The sequence below is a fragment of the Plecotus auritus genome, assembly GCF_963455305.1.
Source record: "Plecotus auritus genome assembly, chromosome: 10".
Taxonomy (NCBI): Eukaryota; Metazoa; Chordata; class Mammalia; order Chiroptera; family Vespertilionidae; genus Plecotus; species Plecotus auritus.
Window position 1 is genome coordinate 45,078,456 of NC_137785.1, and position 24,009 is coordinate 45,102,464.

General features: G+C 48.1%; 1 protein-coding gene and 1 long non-coding RNA gene across 4 annotated transcripts in view; one reads left to right on the forward strand and one right to left on the reverse strand.

The window, feature by feature from the left end:
• The window catches only part of LOC308236414, a 37,660-nt gene extending 31,162 nt beyond the window's left edge, over nt 1-6,498 (forward strand). The window contains exon 3 of the long non-coding RNA XR_013959281.1: nt 6,064-6,498. This is a non-coding gene — a long non-coding RNA (uncharacterized lncRNA). The remainder of the gene's footprint in view (nt 1-6,063) is intronic.
• The window catches only part of ZFHX3 (zinc finger homeobox 3), a 974,639-nt gene that overhangs the window by 330,316 nt on the left and 620,314 nt on the right, over nt 1-24,009 (reverse strand). The window lies entirely within an intron of this gene.

Sequence of the window (24,009 nt, forward strand, 5' to 3'; positions counted from 1 at the left end):
GGCCGTCAACGCAGTGACACCAGTAAAAAGAAGGGCAACGAGGACCTGGGACTGGGAGAGCCCGGGAACAAATTCACCAGCAGGGAAGCGGGAGGTGGCTGCTGCTTAACTTCCTTGGAGGGTTACTCTCCTGTGTGCTCCCTCTGATGCGGGACTTGGGGGGAAACTCAAGGAGGACGTTTTCTCTTTCAAACATTTGAAAAAGCTATTTTCAGCTGTTTTTAGGAAGGGAGGAACAAGAGCATTCCTCTCTCAAACCACAAGAAACCTTCATGAATATGGCTAGAAACGGAAAGTAAATTTGTTATTACGTTGCTTCAATGATTTGGCCTTTTCAGAGTTCCTCGGGACCCTTCAGATGGGGGAAATCTGGACACGTTAAAAGCAGAACGATGCAAGCACCTCCGAAAGCCTTAACATAATTGAAAAAGCAACGCGATGCACCGTACCCTCATCATGGGTTCAGCATTTCCAACACATCCCTGAATTAGATGCCTTGGAGAACTTCGCGCCAAACCATAGCCACAGTCACTTGCCCATCAGAAGAGTTTCTAGCTGTTCTGTTCTCTGCCTTATAAAGACTGCACTCAGAGGTGTCTGGGGTTCTTGAATGGGTAACATTCTTTTGTTGATCTTATTGCAAAATTGGGGGAAAGAATAACTGGTTTTGTAACTGCACTGGCCTTATGACTTACCTGATAAACAACACTGAGTAATAAGATTGGAAATTCTCTTAAAATTTTTTTTGCACATTATTTGGTTACAGTCTCCATATGGCAAGAAGGCGAGGGGAGAAAACCTTCCATTCCCTGTCTCTCCCCCCTACACCCCAACCACATATTTAATCCATGCGCTTATGTCAAACTTAATTACAGGACTTTTGGCATAAAATAACAGTCCACATCCTCAGAGAAAAGAACTTAAGCAGTTAATATGTGCGATTGAGTGAAATTGCTTTGCTGAATGTTTATGAGTAACCCAAGACCAGTGAAATGTGCTGATATTTTAACCATTTCAGTGCTGAACTTGGGCCAAGATGCCCCAAAAGAGGAAGAAAGTAAAATCATTCCTCCTGATGTGCCGTGGATCACATTTCCTGAAATGGAGAGCACTGGGTAAGACGATTTTATGGCACTTTCACCAATAGGTTTGCGGAGGAAAAACAATAAAGCCAGGACACTTATGGGCTTGTCACCATCTCAAGGAACTGCCAGGTTCAACCGAAGAGCACCAAGTTCAAACCCACGTCCGGTTCTGCAGAAAACCTCTGCAGCAGTAGAACTCCTGCAAGGCGCAATTACTTTTGCCGTTGGGTTTTCCCTACCCCCCTGAACCTTTTCAGACATGTTCCTTTTCCATTCACCCCCAGTTTACTATGGATCATTCCTAAAATGTAGAGGTTTGTGACCCTAATACGAGTCTATGCTTCGTTGATGAAATAAAACTCCTACCTCTGCTTAAGTTTTCTCTTGTCTAAATCGTTCACAGTAAGATTTGCCTCTTTTAGACTAGAGGAACCTCTTAAAATATAAAATCACTTGCTTAGTTTCCTTCCTTACCCAATGTCCTTTCTTAAACCAGCGAGATTCAGAGCTACTTTGAGTTCACACTTCCTCTTGTTCCCTTTGTTTCAGAAAGCGGCCCTATGACCACCTGCCCCATAAAGGCCAGGCTTTTAAATGACCATTTCTGAAGGTTCCCTGCACTTAAATGTTCCTTTGAGCTCAGATTCTCTTCTCTCCACACTCTCCACCCCCGATCCCCTCCCAAGAATTAGGGGAGTGTGTCCAGCACATTTGGGACAAGGACCACAGAATCCAGTTGCCTCATTTCCGTCTACACAACATTCTGCCGCTGTTGCAGGGGCTCAGACTGTCCTCTGGGTTTTAGCAACGCTGCCCAGCCCTCTCGCCCCACTGGAAAGCCTCTGTCTCATCCTGTTTCTACTCTGGAGCATTTGTATCTTTTCCTTTCACAGGTGTGCATCTTCCCTTGCCGCTTAAAAACACTCCTGAAAGTGCCTTTCCCAAACCCTTATCTGCTTCTCCGAACGTCACGAGGGTTATATGTTGTAATTCTTTTCAGAGCTATTGTGTAAGTCCGCCCATCAGAATCCCGGCCTTGAGAGAGGTGTGATAATGTCATGGTGATGAAATGAGAGGATATTTGTGAAAGTACCTGGCACAGTGCCTGGTCCATAGGAAATATCCTGTAGCAGTTAGGTCATTTGTTCATGGATTCCTTCCTTCATTCAATGTATAGCAAACACTTAATACATAAAAGTACGATACGGTAGCGATACTTTGAGTTGTGCTAGGTGTTGGGAATTCAGATAAGAGACCCTATATTTGCTAAGACAGCTCCAGAGAGATGGATACCATGTTCTGAGCACTTTCTGCATTCAAAGGACGGCACTAGGAGCATCACAAACAAGTAACAACCTAGAAATGAGGTATTATTGCCCCCTTGTATTATTATTATTGCCTTTTAATCCTCACCCAAGGATATGTTTTTGACTGATTTTAGAGAGAGGAGAGGGATAGGCAGAGAGGGAGAGAGAGAAAGAGACATCAATGTGGGAGAGAAACATCAACCGGTTGCCTCTAGTACGCACTTCCACCGGGGATTGAACTGCAACCTAGGTATGTGCCCAGACTAGGAATCAAACCGGCAACCTTTCGGTGTATAGAAATATGCCCCAACCAACTGAGCCACACTGGCCAGGGCCCCTTGTAATATTCTTGAAGCTGGTTATAAATTTGCAGGTTTGAAAGTCAACTCTTCTGGTCTTGAAGGAAAGTATTTCTTATGAACTCTTGATGGGTATGGATTTATTTGCCTACTTCCTATTCATCACTCAGATGCGAGATTAGAGTTGTTTTAGTAGGGCTTTCCCTGACTTGTCCAAATGGACGTTAGGTCCCTGTTGTACTTTCTCGTATACGCTATATCTGTCCTCTGTAGTACTTACTAGAATCTGTAGTTAAGCCTTTATTGTGGGATTGCCCCTTTAATGTCGGTGTCCCTCAGACACAGTCAACTCTGAGATGGCAGGGGCCATGTCCGTTTTGCTCAATACGCTACCTCTAATCTCTAGCACGGCACCTGGAACATAGGTGCTCGAGAACATCTGCTGAATGATTATTAATGTCATAATATTGATTACAAAAGTGTCGACAGTCCTTAAGCTGTTTATTTTTTGCTTTGGAATCAACCACATCACCTTTGAAGCATCCTGACCTCACTAGAAACTTCTATGTGGCTTGTTGTTGGACGATTTGGGGGTTCCATGGGCTGGCTGATAAGACGGGGACAGAAGCAGTTGGTTGCTTTCACCCCCAGGGCAGCTTTGCTGATGGCAATGGAAGAAAAAAGGCTGAGCTAGAGAAATTCAGCTAGCAGACAAGCCTGGGAGGTGGGGAAGGCTCGGCATGGGAAGAGAGTGACCTCGGTGTCTTCCTGTCCTTACTTCCTGTCTCCCCAGGAAGCGTCAGTCAGAGATTTTCAGGAAAGAGTGTTGTCATGGTAACCTGTGTTGGCTCTTCCCTTCCCGGGGACAAGCGCCCCCATGTGCTCCCGCTGTCCCCGTGCTGGTGGAAGTGGGCAGTCCCTCAGGTTCAGACGCATCATGGAAAATTAAGAGCCAACAATGTCGGCGACGACAGAATCAACGGCAGCGCGTGGCCAGGAGTCAAGCGCAGAACAGTGGAGCCTGTTCTTGAACTAATTAAAATTTAATCTGCTAAAGCCATTTTCTTGATGGCTTGGGAACCCTGTCTTGACTTTTGCAAGTTCCAAAGAGCCTCGAAAACAGAGGGTGCTATATTTTTGTACTTTTCTCTGTGTATTGGGTTTCATACCAAAAAAAAAGCATTCTTTAGAAAGGGACCCTGGATAGAGTAACCCTATAATTTATCACCCAAACTGGGACACTTGGGAGAGTGAAGAGAAGCGCTATTAATAATTACCCGGGGACAATAGACATAAACGGGGCTGTCCCAGGCCAACTGGGATGTGCGGTCAGGCGGACTCTTGGGCCCAGGGACAGATCAAATGCACTCATGGGGCTGAAAGACCCAGAGGTCAGGCTGTGTCTGTTACCTCTGCCTCCCACTGTGCTTGGTATCCCGTAGGCGCCCCAACTGACTGAGTAAACCCCAAGTTGTCCTGGGGGTGCTTTCCGAGCAGAAATTGACAGAGGGTCCAGGAAGACAGGGCGGCCGCGCAGACCCCACAGCGACCTGCCCGGAAGTGGGCAGGTTCGCGTGCAGCGGTACATGTGTATTCTATGTTTTTCTGTGTTTACTCACCCCCCCACCCCCCGGTAGCAGTTCACTGCCGCTATCTGCTGACACACCCTGAGGGGAAGCGTGGGGCAGCTCTCAACATTGCATACACAGTCTCTGCTCACATAATTTGCTAACACATTATGGGCCCTGATTTCCTAAAACCCACGTGACTGTGCCCTGATTTCATAATATATATGTACTGAAGGTCACACTTTGGGGTCTGAGCGGTGAAAAGGGCCCCCTGAGGATTCCCTTCTGGGCAGCTGGAGGTGTGGGGTGCAGCCGGGGCCTGCCCACACTGCTAGCTCACTCTGGTTCCCAGCCTTCCTCCACGGGCCTGCCTGGCTCCTTCAGGAATGGTCCACTGACCCCTGAGGAGCAAAAGGGCATGTTCAGCTTTTTTAGAGGTTATGGACGCGCTGAGTGACACCAGAGCCTGGGCCTCTAACGTGGAGGCTGGCAGGCCCTGAGGAGGACGGGGGCAGGGCCTGGCTGCGTCTCCTCCACCCACTTTTACCCTCGCCGGGGACTGACCAGGCCCCGTGCCCTTCTTCCTCCTGCCCGCCCAGTGCTCCGTCTTCTTCCCATGTCTTGGGAGAGATCCGTCTCTTCTGACAAAGTCAAGATTCCAGGCCGAACTTTCCCATGCCACCGTCCCTCAAAATAGCCCGGGCCGAGCTGTATTTATAGCCGTGTGAGACTCTAATGGGCCAATTTGTTTGAATTTCCACTGCTTTTGTGTTGAACGCACCCCTCACCCGTGGGCAGTCTCCTCGGACTTTATTGATGGGGTGTGTTAGGGGAGAGGGGCCCTGTTCAAGATGGTAGCTGGACGGACACGGGGGCTGCTTTGCATATTTACTGTTCTTTAGAGCCGGTTTTTTTGAGAGAGAGAAAGAGACAGAGAAAGAGGTTTCTGTAAGTAGCCCGGACAATGAGAACAAGACCGGCTGTATGCCAAGCACGGGATCCCGGCCAAAACACATATCATTAGCTTGGACCAGCTATAAGCAAGGAAATGAGAAACATATGTCGGAGAGCAAGGTTAGGAGTGAGAGACTATGGGTCAGTGACAGTCACCCTAAAACTTTTCCCTTGTTCTTCAGCTGTGGCCTGGCGGTGTCAGATGTCATTCCGACTGCCTTGATTTCTCATGGTGGGGCTGCTTGTGTGTTTTTGGCTTTTTTTTTTTTCCTTCCTCCCCCTGCTGTTTCCTGATGGGAGTTTTTTGGGGAGGGGAAGAGAGAGCAGGCAGGGAAGGGTTTGTGCGGTGGTTTTTTATCAGTTCTGGGAAACCCACAACCTGGTTTCCCGTGATGCTCTCGGAAATTCCTCACTTTCCCTGAAATAACGGTGTCCCCCGTTCGGGATTTGGACTGGTTCGTGAGGGGAGGGAGAGGGGGAAGGCTCTGAAAGCACTTCTTGCTTGTTTCTTTCTGGAATATAATCAGGCGCACCTCATTACCTCACACTGGAGGACTTTTGTACGTTTTCTGAGATCTTCGATGGGCCATGGCCTGTCGTAGCCACTCACATTGGATCATGTTAGCGGTTATTTTTCCCCTGACAGGTTTGTCCCCTCCTCTCGGTCTCCCCGAGGTATCTGGAGTTGATTTTCTTGTCCGAAGGCCACACCCAGCTAGCCCGCCGGGGCCTCGCACCCCGTGAAGGGCCTGCGTTCCTTCAGCCCCTCCAGTCCCCTCTCCACTGCACTCGTTTTTCTTAGAGTTCTCCTGGGCAGTCTGCTAACAAGGCTGTGCTCTCTTCCATCCAGGGTCAGGACCCCTGTTCTCTATAAAAGCCAGATGAAGAACTGGCTCGCATGAAACTCAGAGGCAGTCCCTGGAGAGCCCACTGTGGCTACTGTTCTGAGGCCGAGGACAGTGCCAGACGCTGCTGGGAAAACGCACCCGGCTCCGACGCCCAGCTCTGGCCAAAGTCACCAAACAGCCACGGGCACAGCTGCTCCCGTCCAGGAGCCGTCGTGGAATTGGGAGCGCTGGTCGGTGGCGAGCCGGGATGGCAGAGGGCTGAAGGGAAACGTCTTCCCATGTGTCCTCCCTGACCTTCGTTCTTTTAAGATCTGGAGAATGGTGTTGGGGGTGGAAACCATCTCCAATAATTAAAACATTTGGTCCCTGTTTATCCTTTGCTTCCTTCTTTGAGCCTTGTTCAGAAAATAAACTTTGCTCTGTGTTTCCGGGCTCCGAAAATTCCCGAGTGTGTGAGTGTCCTGCAGGCCTTGGGCAGGGTTCATGACTGGCGTGAGGTTCGCGGGCCCTGCTGCCCAGGTGAGCCTCCCCACTCTGTCTTCGTGTGTGTGTGTGTGTGTGTGTGTGTGTGTGTAACTGCATGTTCTGGTAGCAAGTCTGTCTCTCTTCCTTGCATGGCGACTTCTCTGGTCCCAGAAGGAAGCCTTACTTGGTGACTGTTTCTAAGTGCTCAGTGGATAGGAGGCATGTGTCTATGTGTGTGTGTGTGTGTGTCCATTTAACAAACAAAAAAACATGAGCAGAATTAGGGCAGCGACCTCACAACATATAGGCAATAGGCAATGGGTATTTCATTCTTATATTGTCAGCGAGGCAGGATCCTGGTTAGGTGCCTGGAAATCTTCCAATTTCAAGATGCCTATTTCTCAACCCTCCCTGCCTTCTCTTTCGCAGAAGGCAGCCTGTGTCAGGTTTGAGTCCATGTGTTTTCTTTCTGTGTCCTCACTGCCTGGCTGCTTTTCAAATCTCAGTGCGGCCAAAACATGCCTTGAATCCACTATTTCCCGCCATCCTCTCTGCCCCTCCCTGGCCCATCCGCATCTACTCTTGCCTGGAGCCTGAAATGCCTTCTAAATGCCTGCCCCCCCCCCCCGGCCCCCCCCACCACTTGTCAATGAGCAGCCAGAGGGGTCATTTAAAAACCCAACTCAGATCAACCCCATTTCCCTGCTGAAACCCTTCTGGTCCCTACCCACTTCCAATACTGAATTGTCTCTCCTTGGTCCTTTATGTCCCAGATATGCTAGCTCGTTGCCCTCATCAGATGATTGGGGTACTAACAATGCCTGCTCACAGCTGGGGAGGAGTAAGGGTTTTAACACCCAGAGGGCAAGGTCTCGACCAAGGTCTGACCATGATAGGTGCTCAGTAAATGGAAGAGCAGTTCATAGTTTTTGAATCTGTCAAGGACTCCCCTGCTTCAGGGCCTTCACAAAAGCCTCTGACACTCACCTTTTTCTCTTTGTGTGGCTGTTTCATTTTTATCTTTCAAGTTCGAGTTCACTGTTAACCCCTCAGAGATCTTCTCTGACCAGTCTATTCAAATGGATTCCCATCCCTTTAACCCCCAATCCCATGATTTTCTCCTGTAACACCCTATTTGTTTTCTTCAGAGCACTTTTTCTAACTTGTGATTTACATATTCTTTGTTTACCTGAGGGCAGGGCTATGTCTGTAGCCTCATCTCAGACAAGAAACATTTGTGGAATGAATGCAGAAACGAATGAATCTAATTCCTTACCTTTTCTCTTCTAATGCCAGAGCCACCCCCAACCCACCTTGTCTCCTGCGCCACGTTCTTCTCTCCAAACCCTGTATTTATTTACTTATTTTTCTCTCATCTTCTTGCCAATACTGACCACCACCTCTTGGCAATGGAAATTCTCTGAATCCTCTAGGGGCGACCCCACCCCTCTCCTACCACTCCACTCTTCTCTTGCTTGTGGGCCAGTTTATCCTGTGAGAGGCTCACACTTTCATTTATATGTAAATAATAAATAATATAATATGTAATGCCCAGAGTGAGTCTGATGACTAATAACTCCACATCTGCCAAGTTAGAAGGGGTTGGGAATGGATTAACTCATCTTCTACCATCAAGAGATCAATGTCTATGCAATTACTACACGAATATCCAAGATCAGGTGTTTCATTGCCCTACCTGAAAGCCCAAAGTGACAGTAGGACACCAGGTGGAGATGAAATCATCGTTCCCATTTTTGATCCTTATTACCCATCACTAGGTGTGCATAGTGTGCCATGGAGACGTCCTGTAACACGAGCTAAGAAGGGGTAACTGACCTGTCCTTGTGGATCTCTCTCTCTCTCTCATAGCCAAGAACACTAAGATGGAAAATGCCTCGACTGAATTTTTTATTATTTATTGATTGATAGCCTGTCTTTTTTTTTTTTTTTCCCTAAGCCTCCCCGTGCACTTTGCTAATTACTTCTCTGGAAATCATTTTATTTTACCATTCACCAGAATGCTGCCACCTTTGGGAAAGAATGTGGTAGTGTGATGGAATGTAGGCTTGATAAGAGCTAAGCTTCTAGAAAGGTCTTCTCACTGAAGTGCCGGCCCAGCCCCACCCTACAATCTCATCAAGCTCATGCAATATGAAGGCAGTGATGTAGCCATGAGAAATAGCACAAGACTTGCATCCCAGCGATTCCTTTCCTCCCAGCAGAATAGGCACAAGGATGAGTGCCTTCATCATTTCATTCTTGCCTCTCCCCCGACCCCCCCAGATCTGCACCGTCAGCAAGACCAGGTCACGGAAGCAAGTCTACCAGCACATTGAGGCACGGTCTCCCATGACTGTGATCTGAAGGTGAAATCTGTGTGTCCCCTGGGCTAACTCCTCAGTGAGTTGAGTGAGTTATTAGGAAAAGCCCAATTAGTTATTAATTCCTTTAAGAAGAAAGTAAAGATCTCTTCCATTATATGCAAAAGAGACTCCACTGGTTTACACATGTTTGGATGGGTAGCAGATACATGGGTTTTATTAAAATGAGTTTTCTAGAATTTCATAGTGGGAACTTCGGGAACAAATGAGAATGCTGAGGGAAAAGGGCAGGGAGAAATGTTTCTTTAATACGTTATGTATCACCTTACCGACACCTTACGTTTAGAGATTACCTTTATTTGAAAGAATATGAGGCATTATGTATATAGTATTGCAAACCTCAAGAATACAGGTACTCTTTACTTTAAAGATGGAAAAAGTGGATTCACAGATGAGATCTCCCTACAAATACAGAAACTTGAAGATCAGCCAACACTGCTACATTGCCATTCCAGAGCTTCTGTTTCCTAAATCTCAGACTAGACCGAACGAATTTTTTTGGTATTAGTCTTGAATCAAAGAGGCAGCCAAGTTCTATTTAACTCGAAAAGTAAATGTTGAGTGTCTACTATGCATCAAAAAACAAGAAAGGCACAGGCCTTGTGCTCGAGGAGTAAATAACGCAGACACACACACTGAATTTAAGGTAAGCACTGTTGACAGAGCATTGAGCAAGAAACACTGACAATTAGTTGTGAAGGCATCACAGTGGAGGAGCTGCTCTGGATGGGGGCTGCCTGTCCAGCAAGAAAGAGAAAGACCCATCGAGAGAATCAGGCTACTTCCCTCTAGGCACCGGGAGCCCTTCGAACTGGTCCAGATTGCCTCCTTGTTCTGGGCTGAAATCTCTCTCTGCAGCTTCTACCACGTGGTTCTAGCTTTATCTTCTGAAGTGACGTACATTATTTTAATCCCTCTCGCGTGTACCTCCCTTCACAATTCTAAGTCTGGATGACATTTTTCTCCCCTTTCCCAATGCTCCTTCCCCCCAGTGACTCATTTCCCTTTCTCCACTTCAGACTAGATACCTTAATCTCTTCAACTCGTTCACTTACAGCATGATTCCCAAATGCTTCACTATCTGGGCATTCTTCTCTGACATTCTACTTTATTCCATCCTTAAACATGGACATGGCATCGAAAACTGAACAGTGGCCAGTGTGTCAGTTTCTTCCCTTGTTATCCATCTATCCACCTCCCCATTCCTCCATCCCTTCCTCCCTCCCTGCAAATGACACTTAAATAAGTTTCTGTGATAAGGAGGCACTGTTCTAGTTATTATAGGGGTTAAAAAGATTAAAAACTTCAATGAGTGTCGAGTCTAATGAGATGAATGGAGGGAACCACACTCATACCAACACAACCTAAGACTTCATTAGTATTTTTGGCAGCCACGAGTCACGCAGTTAGCACCCACTGAGCTTGTGGACCCTTACCATTCTAACAGGCTCACGAAACATGCTTAAACAGATTGCCCTTGTTGGGTGGATTTTTGGAACCAAAGTTCAGAACTTTACACTGACTTTTAATGATCAGGCCATCATTTCAGTTCACTGAGATCTTCTGGGACTCTAGACCCCTGTCCTCCACACTGAGCCTTTCCTTTTAGTTCACCTGCAAACATAAGGGGCTTCGCACAGACGCATAAACAGACACATAAACTTGGAGCACATCAAGCCAGCTTTGCACCCACCCGGCTCTGTGACGTGCAAGTCCTCCTTCCTTCCTTTCTTTTTTTTTTTTTTTAAATATATTTTTATTGATTTCAGAGAGGAAGGGAGAAAGATAGAGAGATAGAAACATCAATGATGAGAGAGAACCATCGATCGGCCGCGTCCCGCATGCCCCACACTGGGGATCAAGCCCGCCACCCGGGCATGTGCCCTGACTGGGAATCGAACCGGTGACCTCCTGGTTCCTGGGTCGACGCCCAACGGCCGAGCCACACCCGGCCGGGCAAGTCCTCCTTTCTTTGTCTTGGCCGTCAAGGACATCGTTTTCAGTCAGATGTGATACTGAGATCAGGATATTGTGTGCCCAAATAATTTTTTAAACCAATTTACTGGTATAAATACTAAATAAATAAATGCATTAAAAAAAGTAGAACTGAGTACCAGGCCTTGTCCAACCCCATGTTGACAGAAGGATCAATCTGCTAATGTGGAAATTGGCAGCTCCAGAAGGTTTGGGAAGGAGGATCTCCCTGCTCAACTGGGAGGTACTAAATCAGCGGATTAAGTCTCCACACCGTCTCTGGGGCTAGAGAGAATAGCAGTGTTCTTTATAAGCATCTTGGATTTCTACTTTTAAAATGAAATCCACTGGGCCCTATCAGTCTGTGGTTTGTCTGCTCTGGTTTTAGCAAACTCTAGATGGGGCTGCATTGTGATTGGTTAGAACATCCTGCTCTTTGGAAGGGGGAACCCACTGACCCCTGACCACAGCTGGTCATAGACAGAGTGTCAGAGGCGGACCAATTACCTAAGAGGACCGAGAGAAAAATCAAACAGAGGCCGGGCACAATGAGGGGAAAAAACACACAGCAGGCCCAGCTTCAGTTCCACTGCTTGAATTACCACTATGTCAATAGAAGGTGATAAATCAAGGGAGATATTTACTGATTAAAATTACAGACTCCTACGGGAAACTGTATAAACAGATTGAAGAACAAAGCCTTCAGGGACCAGGCCTGGCTGAATTCAGCCGGGCTTGGGACAGTCATTTTTGTTTCTGGCCAACTCTTGGACCCAGGGGTCACCTAGAGAGCACAAGAGAACACGTTGCTCCATGAAAACAGACTTGCGATGCACGGGCCCAGGTTGTAGAGAAAATTTAAAGCCAGTTGGGAAGAGACTCAGGACTCAGACCCATTCACAAGGGATCTTGTTATTTCTCATTTATTTATTTAACTCTTACTTGCATGTCTCATCTAGATGCACTGGAAAGATCCAGAACACCTGGTCCGTGTGCACCGCCTGCCAGTGGAGGTCCTGAGGTCACAGGTGCTGAAGGGAGGGCAACAGGAGACATGAGTGGGCACGATTGCTCTCAGAGAGGTTGGAGGCTGGTACCTCTTGCCAATATCCTTCTATGCCAACCCACTTTGTTGGCCATTTTTGGCGTGACGAGTTGACGCTCCCCAGGGGCACCAAAGCTTTGCTCTGCCATCCTGGCATCTCTGGGGGGTCACGTGGCCAATGTCATTCTGCTTCTTTACGTGGGGTTCTTCTGGAGTAAGAGACGCGCCTTTGGGAGTGACTTGTACAAGGAGGGCTTAAAGCACTGCTGCAGTCTACTTTTCAGAGCCCTTCCCCCTTTCCTTAAATCCTCACCAAGGATATTTTTTCCATTGATCTTCAGAGAGAGAGTGGAAGGGAGGGAGGAGGGAGAGGAAGGGGAGGAGAGAGAGAGATGTGAGAGACACATTGATTGGTTGCTTACCACATGCGTCCCGACCAGGGCCGGGGATTGAACTGTGAACACCAACCCAAGGTAGGTGCCCTTGTCTGGGAATCAAGACAATCCTTTGGTCCATGGGCTGCTGCTCTAACCACTGAGAAAAGGGGCCAGGGCTCAGGGCGCCCCTTCCCTTTCTCCAGCTCTGCTTGTGGAAGTGAGACTATCACCCCAAACCACTCTGTTCCGATGAGGGGCAGCATAGGTTTACGCCCGATGGACGGGGAATCCTGCATAGGGCTCTTTAACATCACCACTGGCTCCATGACTCACAAGTGGTCTCAGGGTTACATTTTGCCCTCTGAACCCAAGTTCTATCCCTTTCCTTTTGTGCCCTTGGCTGTGAATCTGCATTCATTCAAAGGGAATTGGGCAAATCTGGGATACACAGGCTTTGATGACCCGGAGGAGGGAGAAGATCATGTTTGGGTATCTTATGGGTCTTATAAAGGTGCTGGGCTGAGCTGATGTTCTACCTGCCACGCTGCCACGCCGCGTGCCCTGATGCAGGGTGCTGTCCACCTGGAGGAACAGGTACCTTTTCTTCATGTGCATGAGAAACCAGTCCATCAAGCATGCAGCCCATGGGCTTTTGTCTACCCGTTGGGGGCACCTTTTTCTAAATGGCACAAAGCTATAGAACAGGTTGGACAAGGCCCCGATTCTTCTGGCCTTTTCCTCAGAGCTGGGAGGAAGAGGAGTGGAAGAAGGCCCCCGCTAGAAGTTCATACTTTGCCTTTTAAAAGGCAGCAGTGAATAATGAAAAGTCTGTGTGATGATCCTGGCTGGTCTCCTGCTATTTCGCAACTAGGTTACGGTAAGACCAGGTGAGTGTTCCTTTGTTTGTTTTTCCTCCCTGAGGGAGGTGCCAAGTGTTCCCTGCCGGGGGGAACTCCTTGTCTGGGGTGTCCCTGAGCGGGAGCCTCGGGGATGGTGGATGGTCCAGTTCGGGCGTCACACACTGTCTTGAGTTCTAGAACACTCGGAGACATCCTTTAGTATATATTTTTGAGCAACTTATGTTTACAGCTGCTGCGCTTGAGTGCGCTGCCCCTTGGAGCCTCCTTGGTTTCCAGCATGCGCCTATCTGGGAATGAAAGCCCATTTCGGAGATGGGGAGACAGTAATTACAATTTCACGAGCTAAGAAGGCGAAGCCAGCTGCTGCAAACCATGGGGGCGCTGTGATATTGTTCTTTTGCTCCGCTTGCCGAAAAATCTCTTTGCCCAGGAATATCGTGGCCTGGAGGCCTTTAAATGAAAACCAGTTGTGAAACTGGCAGCAATTTAGAGCCTGTGCCAGTGCATGCATCTGTAACGAGCAGGGCCTCGGGGATGCAGGTCATGTGTCTGTAAGAGGCCTGCTTTGTATCCTTGCTTTTTACTAAGGCAAGCCTGTGGCCCAGCGCTTGTCTCTCACAGGGGGATGCTGGCTCTTGGGGGTTGCTTCCCACTCTCCCTGCTGACCTAACCTTCCCACTGGGCCCATCTCCTGGGGCCCTAGAGTTTGCCACGTGCACAGTGGTGCCACCAGGGCCTGGATGTTTCTCAGTGTCTCCCAGGTCAGCGATGGAAGCGCCCGGGTGGTGGCCGACACCTCCATCCGTCCCTGAGTTAGGAGAACACAGGGCGGCCAAGGACAGAACGGCGGGGTGTGAGGAGATAGCGCAGCTCTACAGGAAGGCTCTGCACACAACGTGGATCCAAGCCCGAAAACCCCAATGCGGGTTTTATAGAAGATGTTTCTGTCCGTTTCGAGAGAAGGTAGCGGAAATGCCAGACAATAAAATAGTGAGTTGAGGATGGGCCAGTAAAATTCCTCTATGGTGTTTATGGCCTGGCTACTTCTAAGCCAGGAGGTGAGATGCTAACTCCCCACGTGGGCATTTATGGCGAGCGAGCTTGGTCAGAGGGAGGGGCCGGTGGCAAGCCTGAGGGTCAAAACCCAGATTCTCTTCCTGATACAGGTCTTCCTACTGACACTTTCTCTAACATCTGGCCACGCATGTACTGTTCTTGCTTGGAGGGGTTCTAGAACTTTTAAGTTATCTGGCATCTCTGATTAAAAAGTGAAATCTACCTATAAGAATGAGGAGGCCCAAAGACCCAGTATCAGTGAAATCCTATTTGGCAGGAAGAGAATTCACACTTACTGAAGATGTAATTGTTTCCTTAATCAAATTCAGAGTTAGATTTGCCACGTTATCCTTGCAAACACTGAAGGACTACCTCCTATGTGTGGAAGCAGAAAACAGGGCTGGCAAATTCAGGGTCAGAACATATAAGACACGCAAAGTTAAGGAAATTGCACTGTAGTTATAAGCAGTGAATTTTTAAAAAATCTATATAGGTATATGTAAAAGGCTAATATGCAACGTGTCCCCTCGGGAGTTTGAACGGAAGACCCGGTGCTCGATCACTCACTATGACATGTGCTGACCACCAGGGGGCGGCGCGAAATGAAGGAAGGTCCCGGCCGGCAGCCGGAAGGCCCTGATCGCAGGCCTGGCCTAGGGACCCTACCCGTGCATAGATTTCGTGCACAGGGCCTCTAGTATATATATATTTTTTAATTTCAGAAAGGAAGGGAGAGGGAGAGAGAGAGATAATCAATGATGAGAGAGAATCATTGATCAGCTGCCTCCTGCACACCCACTAATCCGGCATGTGCCCTGACTGAGAATGGAACTGTAACCTCCTGGTTAAGGTCGATGCTCAACCACTGAGCCCCTCTGGCCAGGCTGAGCAGAGGACGTTTTATTTATTTATTTGTTTATTTACTTATTTAGAGCAGTGGACGTTTTAAAGCAAGAGGATGGGCTGAGCAGAGCAATGCCTTGGAAGGGCTATGGAGTGATTTTGAAGACACAGGAAGTACCTAATACTTCCCAAACACCTACTATGTGCCAGGAACTGCGTTATTTTATTACATGCATGCACTTTTTAAATCTCCACACAACCATATGAAGTAGGCACTACCTTTGTCCTCATTTTACAGATAGGCAGTCTGAGGCTCAGGGAGGCTGAGAAATCTGCCCAACGTCACACAGCTTGCAAGTGGTGGAGCAAGGATTTGAACCCAAGTCAGAGGACTCAGGAGTTTACACTCTTAACTACTATAGATGGAGCTTAGTGTATATACGGCTTGTTTCATCCAGTGTCCAGACAATCCCATTCCTTTGGTGTGGAGGACAGGGCAAATCTCTGGATTCGGGATCATGCGACCCAGATGGTAGAGTTGCCAGATTTAGCAAATAAAAGTACAGGATGCCTAGTTAAATTTGAAAAATAGCTCTAATGAACTTTTGTAACGTATTAAAAATAGCTGAGTACAGGAAATTTAAGGTGCCTGGACGAAATGAAGAAAGGTGCAGGACAAATCATTAAGTACAGGACATGTCCTTACACACAGGATGCTCAGTCACCCCACCAGGTGTGCACCTCGGGTCTGTGCCATCATTTCTGTGTGACCTTGGGCAAGCCTACCCTCTCTTAGTCTCATTCTCCTCAACTGAAACACATGGGTAATAATCTAATCTACCTCCTGGAGTTGTTACACCATGAACTGAAGTGATATAAAATGCCCTCGAGAATGCAGGCATAGAGTAGGTGCTCAGGAAATGCTTTGCTGGTCAACTGGGCAATTCCCTAGTTTCCAGAAAAAAGTTTTTGTGTTTTATTCCATTCAAAAGAATACTTAACTCCTGTCGAGTATTTTATTTGTCAAAGACTTGGGCCTTTTCTTCATGAAAAATCTCTCTCTTCATGGGAGTCACTTCTTGATATTTTGTGTAGCCTGCATTTAAAACACCAGCCATATCCTTTAATAGTAAAAAGTTGCTACATGAGTTAAAAAAAAAAAAAAAAAAAACCACCACACACACAAAACAGGGCAGCAGAAACAATGCCCACCGTATTATCTCCCAGCCTTTATTATGTGGGCATTAAGTCTGAACTCAGAGGTCGTCACACTCGGAAAGTGTTTCCATCTGCTGCGGGCTGCTCTCCCTCCTGTCGGTTCAATTAAGCCTGCGGATTTCAACGATCTCTCTAACTCTGAAAATATGTATAGATACTTCTGAAAGTGGAGACTCTTCCAGGGCTTAGGAGAAATTCTGTGGGAGTGAATGTGCTCACAGCTTTCGGGCCAGAAAGGCTGACCCTTCCAGACCTTTGAAAGGTTGTGGAAAGACCGTAAAAATCAAATCAAATCAAGTCAAAATAGACAGCCTTTTTTTTTTTTTTTTCTTTCTCTCAAGAAGAGCATGTGGAAAAGAGGTGGAGGGATCGAAGAGTTGTGTGTGAAAAACACATATGCACGCAGTGGGGTGCATATTTGTCTAAAAACATTAAATTAAAAACTTCTTAAAGTGACAGCATTTCTTCCTCTCTTTCTCTCATTTCCAGTTCATTCTTATCAGAATTCTGTCAGCTCTCAAACTGACATTTTCCTGTTCTGATCTTTTCTCAGATAGTAAAGAGGGATTTATTTTTTTATTTTTTTTTTATTGGGCTGATGCAAACAGCAGATCAGTCTACAGAGAAACGTCAAGGACGGTTTGGAGTCCTAAGCTCTGACCCGCCTGCCCTCTCCTAACTAGCTATTGACATTGAACTTAAAAAAGCTGCAATGTTGAGATGAGATAATGTTTTAGAGGAAAAGAGAAAAGGGCTGTGGGGAGGCGGGTGGGGGTGGGGGACTTCAGTAGCGAATGAGCTGCTGGCCTGGGAGGTAAACTTCAGGTTTTTAAAAGTTCAGTTTTGCTTAAAGTATCCAGTGAAGAAAATGGGCCTCATCCTTTAGGCCAGATACAGAGTAAGGGAGTCTCTGGATGACCTGATTCCAGGAAATGTGAAGTGGTAACGTTCACATTTTGGGCGTAGGAAAATGGTCGCATAGTTTTTGCATTGGGCCCATGAATGAATGACTCACTTTTCACTTCGCCCATGTCATACAACAGAGCTAGTGCGCGGACTTGGCATTTTAAATGTGAATATCTGAAGGGACTGTCTCTGTCATTTCGAAAACACAGAAGTCCAAAGAACATTACCTGCATGAGGTTTAGAACCCTTTGTTCTCTGGATCCTATTAGCTTTCGCTTCTCTTTACCCTCATTTACAGAGCCTTCCACCTGAGATTGTGAATTTGACTTGCTTCCTCTCCAGCTGGGAACAGAGATAAAAAGAAAAATGGTTTTTCTCAGAAAAACCCTGACTGTACTATTGTGAAGTCATCTGCCCTTATGTTCGTATTACTGGGTCCTGAATGTCCTAGAATAAACCCCTGGCGTCTCTGAAAATGTTTCCTCCATTTTGCCACCATCAGAAACATGGTCCAGTTGTCTGCTGATCAACGCAGAAAAAAATGTGTGAGAGAAGGCCGCTTCCTTGGGGAAGAGGGCTTGTTTTGTTTTAGAATGAGTCCTGGTGAGTCTGGACTCTCTCCCCTTCCTCGGTGGCAATCTGTTCGCAGAGAGGGGGGCCTCTGGATGCTTCTGGAAGGCAGGCTGCTCCTCCGTGTAAGCACAGAGAGGTGAAGAAGGTCTCAAAATGCCTTGACTTTCTGGAAGCTGCTGGTTTCTTCTGGCCCAGCCCTGGGGAATGCAAACCCTTTCTGGTCATGCCGAAGGCCAGCCAGCAGCTCAGAGGACTCTAACCCTAAACCACTGCTCAGTGGGGCGGGCAGACTCCACGGTCTCTGCCTCCTATGTGTCCATTGCTCCAGACACTTGAAATGAGGCCTGACACTGTGCTAACCAATGCACGACAGGGACCGAGCCTGCCCTGGGCCCTAGCGAATGGAAGACTTAAAATAGGTCTTTCCCATCTTTAACTTCATGGTTCTAAATATGCTGGCTGCTTATAAAGCGGCAGATTGGTTTTCGGGCAGACTGGTTCGTTCTGAAAGCCCTTACTGAGGGAATTTGGCTTTATGTGGCTGCACCCCTTGACCTCCTCCTGATAGGTGCCTGGTATCTGAGAGCAGTCCTCATGTATCTCCTTCCACTTCCCTTTGGCAGAGAGCAAATGGGCATGGCGTGGTCTTAGGCTCTCCCCTGAGCTCGCGAGCCAGCTGCTATTGTCTCCATGTGCTGGGGACCATTTCTCATCTGTCTGGCTATGATGGGTAGGAGCAAGCGGCTGGGGCATGGAAGCGATGTTAGCTTAACTCACCACTGTCTCACATCCCCTCGGAAATCATTCAGACTCGGCGGAGAGCCTTCCTAGGAATCTTCTGGTTTCTCCTGAAGATGTGCTGAGTGCCATGATCATTCCTCATCCAAGGTCAAGGGAACTGGCCTCACCTTAAGGAACGCACTTTTGAAAGCAGGGAGTTGCTGACATGTATGGTGGTACGACTAGATATTAGCAGCTGGTGAATTCATTTTGGAAGTGGCTGTTTTGGAGAAAAGTTGCTATTTCTTTTCTTTCCTTTCTTTTTTTTTTTGGCAATTGTTCCCATTGGCTTACCCCCCCTCCCCCAACATGATGCAAGGAAGCAATTATAGGCAATAAAATAGACACAGCTACGTTTAGAGAGAGGGAAGGGCTCTAAGAATTTCCAAATTTTCTTTAGCTTACAACAGATTGCCTTTTTCTGGACATGAGGAATATGAACAATCTCAGTTTTTCCATCCATAAAACAAGGATCTTAATTATTGTCCACATCATGGACATGTTTTAAAGACGCAGCTAATATTTTTACCCAGGTCTGGAGATAAACTGTGTGTGTGAAGTGCACAGGCTCTCCCATGACAGTTCAAAGTACTCTGAAGCAGGGGACCCAGGCAGCTGCTCCCTGCGCATTCTGTTTCCGGGTGAAGTACCCCGCAGGCAGAGCTACCACCGTTGATGAAATTCAGGGACTGCTATCATGCTTTGCACTATTGTACCTGGATTTGAGGAGCCAGTTCCCACATATTCAAACTTCCAGGTCACACACTGAACCAGTCCTCCAGGGAGAGGAGGAGGAATGGGTGGGAGAGGAGGTGTGAGGACCACATAGCAGGGGAGGAGAAGGGAGAGAGAAAAAGACCAGAAGGGGGGAGAGCGCTTGGATTATTTTTCTTGTAAATTGTCTGAATTTGAAATAATCCTCGGTCAGCTTTGGTCATGAAGAAATGTACCAAGTCCTTGAGTCCCCTTTTTCAGTTTGCCACCCCCTAAAAGGGGACATGTCGTGCCTGGAACGGACCCTGCCTTCCTCATGCCTGCCTGGTGGCTCTGCCCGGCCTCACTGTCGAGTTCAGTGGCCTGGCAGAGGCAGCATCGCCTCCTCCCCAAGCTGTTGCATCAGGATTCTGTAAGCTTCCTACGTAGCCTCCCTGAAAAATCTGAAAATGAAACAAGACGTATTTCTGAGGTTGTCAGCAGGTAGATCCACTGGTTTGTGGTAAGTAATCTCTCTGGGAGGAAGTCTTGGCTCTGATGTCTGCCTTGAACATCCGTGGCTCCCCCCAGCCGCCCCTGCACAGGCCTGTTCGCTGTGCAAGGAGCGGGTGATGATATTGCTTCTAACAACCAGACTGAAGCGTCGCCTCAGGCTGTCTTGCAAAGCCCCCCTCCAAACAGCCTCTAATTAATTTTTATCCTGCCATCCCAATGAGTCCTGGGAGTGCAGCAACCCAACAACAAAAAACCCTCCATCAAGTCATTTGGAGAAAGCTTTGACGCAAAACTTGCAGATTTTAGATCTCCAAAAGAGAAACTGCTGCAGAAACAGAACAAAACCCCTCCCCTCCCTCTCCCCACCCCACTGGCTTGCTCTCTCCAGTCCTCGCCTTTTCTTTCACAGTGGCCTTCAGTCAGACCTTTCTTTGGCTCCCTCCTACCCACAGCTCTTTTGGCAAGAGCCCTCAAAATAAATATATTCTTTGCTGCTGGAGGAGAAGCCTAAACTCCCTGGGGCTGGGGCCAGGTACCTGCGCTGGGCTGTCCCTGGGATCCCGGCCGCCTCCGGAGGGAGCCTGGTGGCCCCTCTGGCTGGCAGCCGCCGGGGGCTAGGCCTCCTCCATGCTGTGAAAACACTCTTCAGTAGACATAATGTTGGAAGCCGAGGGAAGGTTCCACAAAGAGGAATTTTACCCACTGAGCACATCAAAGGTGTGGCATTCGGGGCCTCTCCCTGCGGAAGCGCTGCTGGCAGAGGCTCAGTCGCATTGGCCGGCTGTCTGCGCCTGGGGCTCATGAAAACTCCTGAAGGCCCCTGTTCAGGCCGCGCTTCTGATTCCGAGGGGATTCGGGGACAGAGGCCCCTTCCGCCCTGGCACGTGGGCCTCCCTGTTGCCTTCCCTCCAGCTCAGATGCTGCGTCCCAAACACTTGATCCCTACGGCCTTTCAGAGCCCTCCCCGCCCCTCCGTGCCCATTCAGGATGCTTCTCTGGGGACCGCGGGATGAATGAATGTGTAGGAAGAGCGGCGGCTTGAAATGGTGCATTCAGAGGCGCTGAAACCCAAACCCGCCGCCCGGGCTTCCTGGGCTTTTAGAACAAAAAGGTGGAGCGCCTGCTCCCTTCCTGAGGTCTCAGCACCAGAGCGCGACCCCGTGCCAGCGGCTCTGGTGTGAGTTTCAGGGTCCCGGGTGCCAAAGAACTTTCCTCGGGGCCCACTCGATCCGACACCCCTGAGAAATGAGGCCCTTGTTTCCCAGGAGCTTCAGCACCGGCTCCTTTAAGGGAGTGAATCCCGGAATCCCAGGCCCAGCGGAGGCTTTTCCGCGGCTCCTGTGCCAGGTCCGAGGAAGGGAGAGCCGGTCCTGTTTTTGAAGACGCCCATGCGGCCCCACTCCAGTGACTAATCGCTCATAATTGTCCTCTTTAATTTCAACCTCATGTGCTAGCGCTTGAGACAGTTCCCGTCGGCGCCGTCCTGGGAGAAGGTAGAAAGCATTGCTCATCACACACACAGGCTGCTCATTTCCTCCTCCTCTGCCTTTTCCTGTCTCCTGGATGGTGGCAGGGCCCGGGCTCGGGAGTCGGATGTGTCAGGGTCTGAAGTCCGGGTTTTGTAAGTTACTAGCTGTGCTCCTGTGCCTCAGTTTCCCTGTGGGGGTAGTCGGGAACGAATGGCCGCCTCACTGGGTTGTCTGCGGGTTTAATGAGAGAGTAGGAGCAAGGCGTTTTGCACTGGTTCAGGGTTGGGCCTACTAGATGCTCACACATGAAAAGATGCCCGCTGCGGCGGAGCCGGGTGCATGCGGATTCTTGCCTGCTTGGCTGTTGCGTTTCCCAGGTAGCATCGATAGGCCAGGCAGCGAAGAGCAGTGCAAAGAGAACAGGACCAAGGGTCCAGAGTGCTGGGTCCTAGACTAGACACAGCTCTGCCCAAACCGAGTCCTGGTGTCCTGGGGAAGGTGCATCCGCGCTGAGCCTCGGTTTGCTGAGCTGTGGAATAGTCTCCAGCAGGCGTCCTCAAACTACGGCCCGCGGGCCGGATCTGGCTGTTCTATCCGGTTCTCTTGCTCTCCACTCCGCTCCTTTACTTTGAATTTATATTAGTTCACACAAACACTCCATCCATGCTTTTGTTCCGGCCCTCCGGTCCAGTTTAAGAACCCATTGTGGCCCTCGAGCCAAAAAGTTTGCCCACTCCTGAACTAGAAAGTGCTATTCAAATGGGAAATGCCAAGGGTCCTGCAGGTAGACGACTAACCTGCCCCTTTCGACCCACAGACCCTGCCTGCTGCTCTGGGAGCCCTCTCCAGCACCAAGGAGCACCGGGCCATTTTGCTAGTGTTCCTCTGAGCTGCCAATATCCTGGGAATGAGGAGTGGGTGAGGCAAGTTAAGGGTTGTTTTCTCACTCACTTGTTAGTGGTCACAGTTCCTTAGACTCTCAGTCTATTCTGTTTTAAAAGGAATGACCCTTGTCTGAGAGTACCCCTCAGTCAAGAGGCAGTATGGTATAGTGGTTAAGCTCTCAGTCAAGATCATGGACTATGGGGCCACACCCTGGTTGTGTCCTGCCTCCTGCATGTCCCCTACTGGGGATCGAGCTCACAACCCGGGCATGTGCCCTGACTGGGAATTGAACCATGACCTTCTGGTTCATAGATCAACGCTCAACACAGCCATGCTGGCCGGGCAAGAGTATTATTCTTATTGATCAGATTTTTCTAGTCTACACAGTGATGAAGCCAAACCAGGAGACCCCATTATGGAAGACCTCAATAAGGCAAGATACTCAAGTCCAGTGGGTTCGTAAGCTGCTGGGGGGGGGGGGTGGAGGGGGGATGGATTGTTTGAGGTGATAAATGTTATGGATTCTCTCTGAAGAAAAGTTAACATGTGCTAAAAGTTTCCCAAATTTTTTTTCAGGGTGTTTCAACCCATCCACGAAATTCCTGGGGTACACAGAACTTTGGTTAGGAATCTCTGTTTTATTGTCTTCTCATTTATTACATCATCAGGAGCATCTGGGTACAGCAAGGATAAGCATCTGCTTAGACAATTTCATTATGGTCACCATCAACTAATGGTCCCAAACAGACCTAAAATGTATCATATGACTAAACCTGAACGAGGCTTTGCAGTCTCTTTCTCAAGTACTATGCCTTTGATGCATGCCATTGCAATTTCTGTCCAAGCCCAATGCACCCAGCTCTGAGAGAGTCTAGGAGAAATTCTCTTTCTCCCTCCATTCCCACTATTCAGCAGCTGCAAATAGCCAAGGGCCACTTTTTAAAGAAATCCCAATTCTGGAAAAATGGAACATCAAAGGTGTGAAGCTCTCAGTTAACAATGAAAGTTTCCTTATTTCAAGTAAGATAAAGAACCCTCTTGTGGATGGTTTTTTATAGGCTAGGGCTTGAGAAAACTGAAATTAAAAAAAAACACCACACAAATAATGGCAAATACACCCTTAGATATGATTATACTCTGGACAACTCTATTGTAATTTGGTAGGAATTAAGGGTTAGACCCACACGAGTTTAATTTTCAGGTTAGACAGAAGCATATTTCAAGTCTCCCAAAATACCTTCTCAACAAATACCACCTTTTGCTAGCATTTGATTTATTTCTCTACTTCTGTACCATTGCCTTTGCAAAATTAATTTTGCTATGTAGAAATATTTTGAATCACTCTCCCATTAAACCATTGTTGTTCTACATTTTAGTTTCTTTACCATTATGTCCAGTTAAACAGGCTAGAGAGAGAAAAGAGGAAGGGTGAATGTAAGCAAAAGGGAGTCCAGAACAGTAGGGTTGCAGGAGAAAGTAAGAGGCTATGACCAAGCAGGCTGGGAGAGAAGTGGTGGATGGAGAAAGAATATATTTGGGTCAGGCAGTTGCACAAATAGAGAGGACAGGGAAGAGAAAACTGTAATCATTGGTAACTTCTTTGCACATGTATATCTTTATATTATACTAGAGGCCCAGTGCATGAATTTGTGCACAGGTGGGGTCTGGCTGGCCCATGCCAATTGGGCTATCAGGGCCCGGCCGGCCGGGGGGAAGGGCTGCAGGAGGTTGGCCGGCCGCAGTGTGTGGTCATAGCGACCGGTCATTCCAGTCGTTGCGGTCATTCCAGTCACTTGGCTTTTATATATATAGATCTCCGCCACTGCCTAACACATGCCTCCACATATCAGGTACTCGATAAATAGACGAAGGAGAAACAAAGAGAACATGTCAAAAACACACAAAAC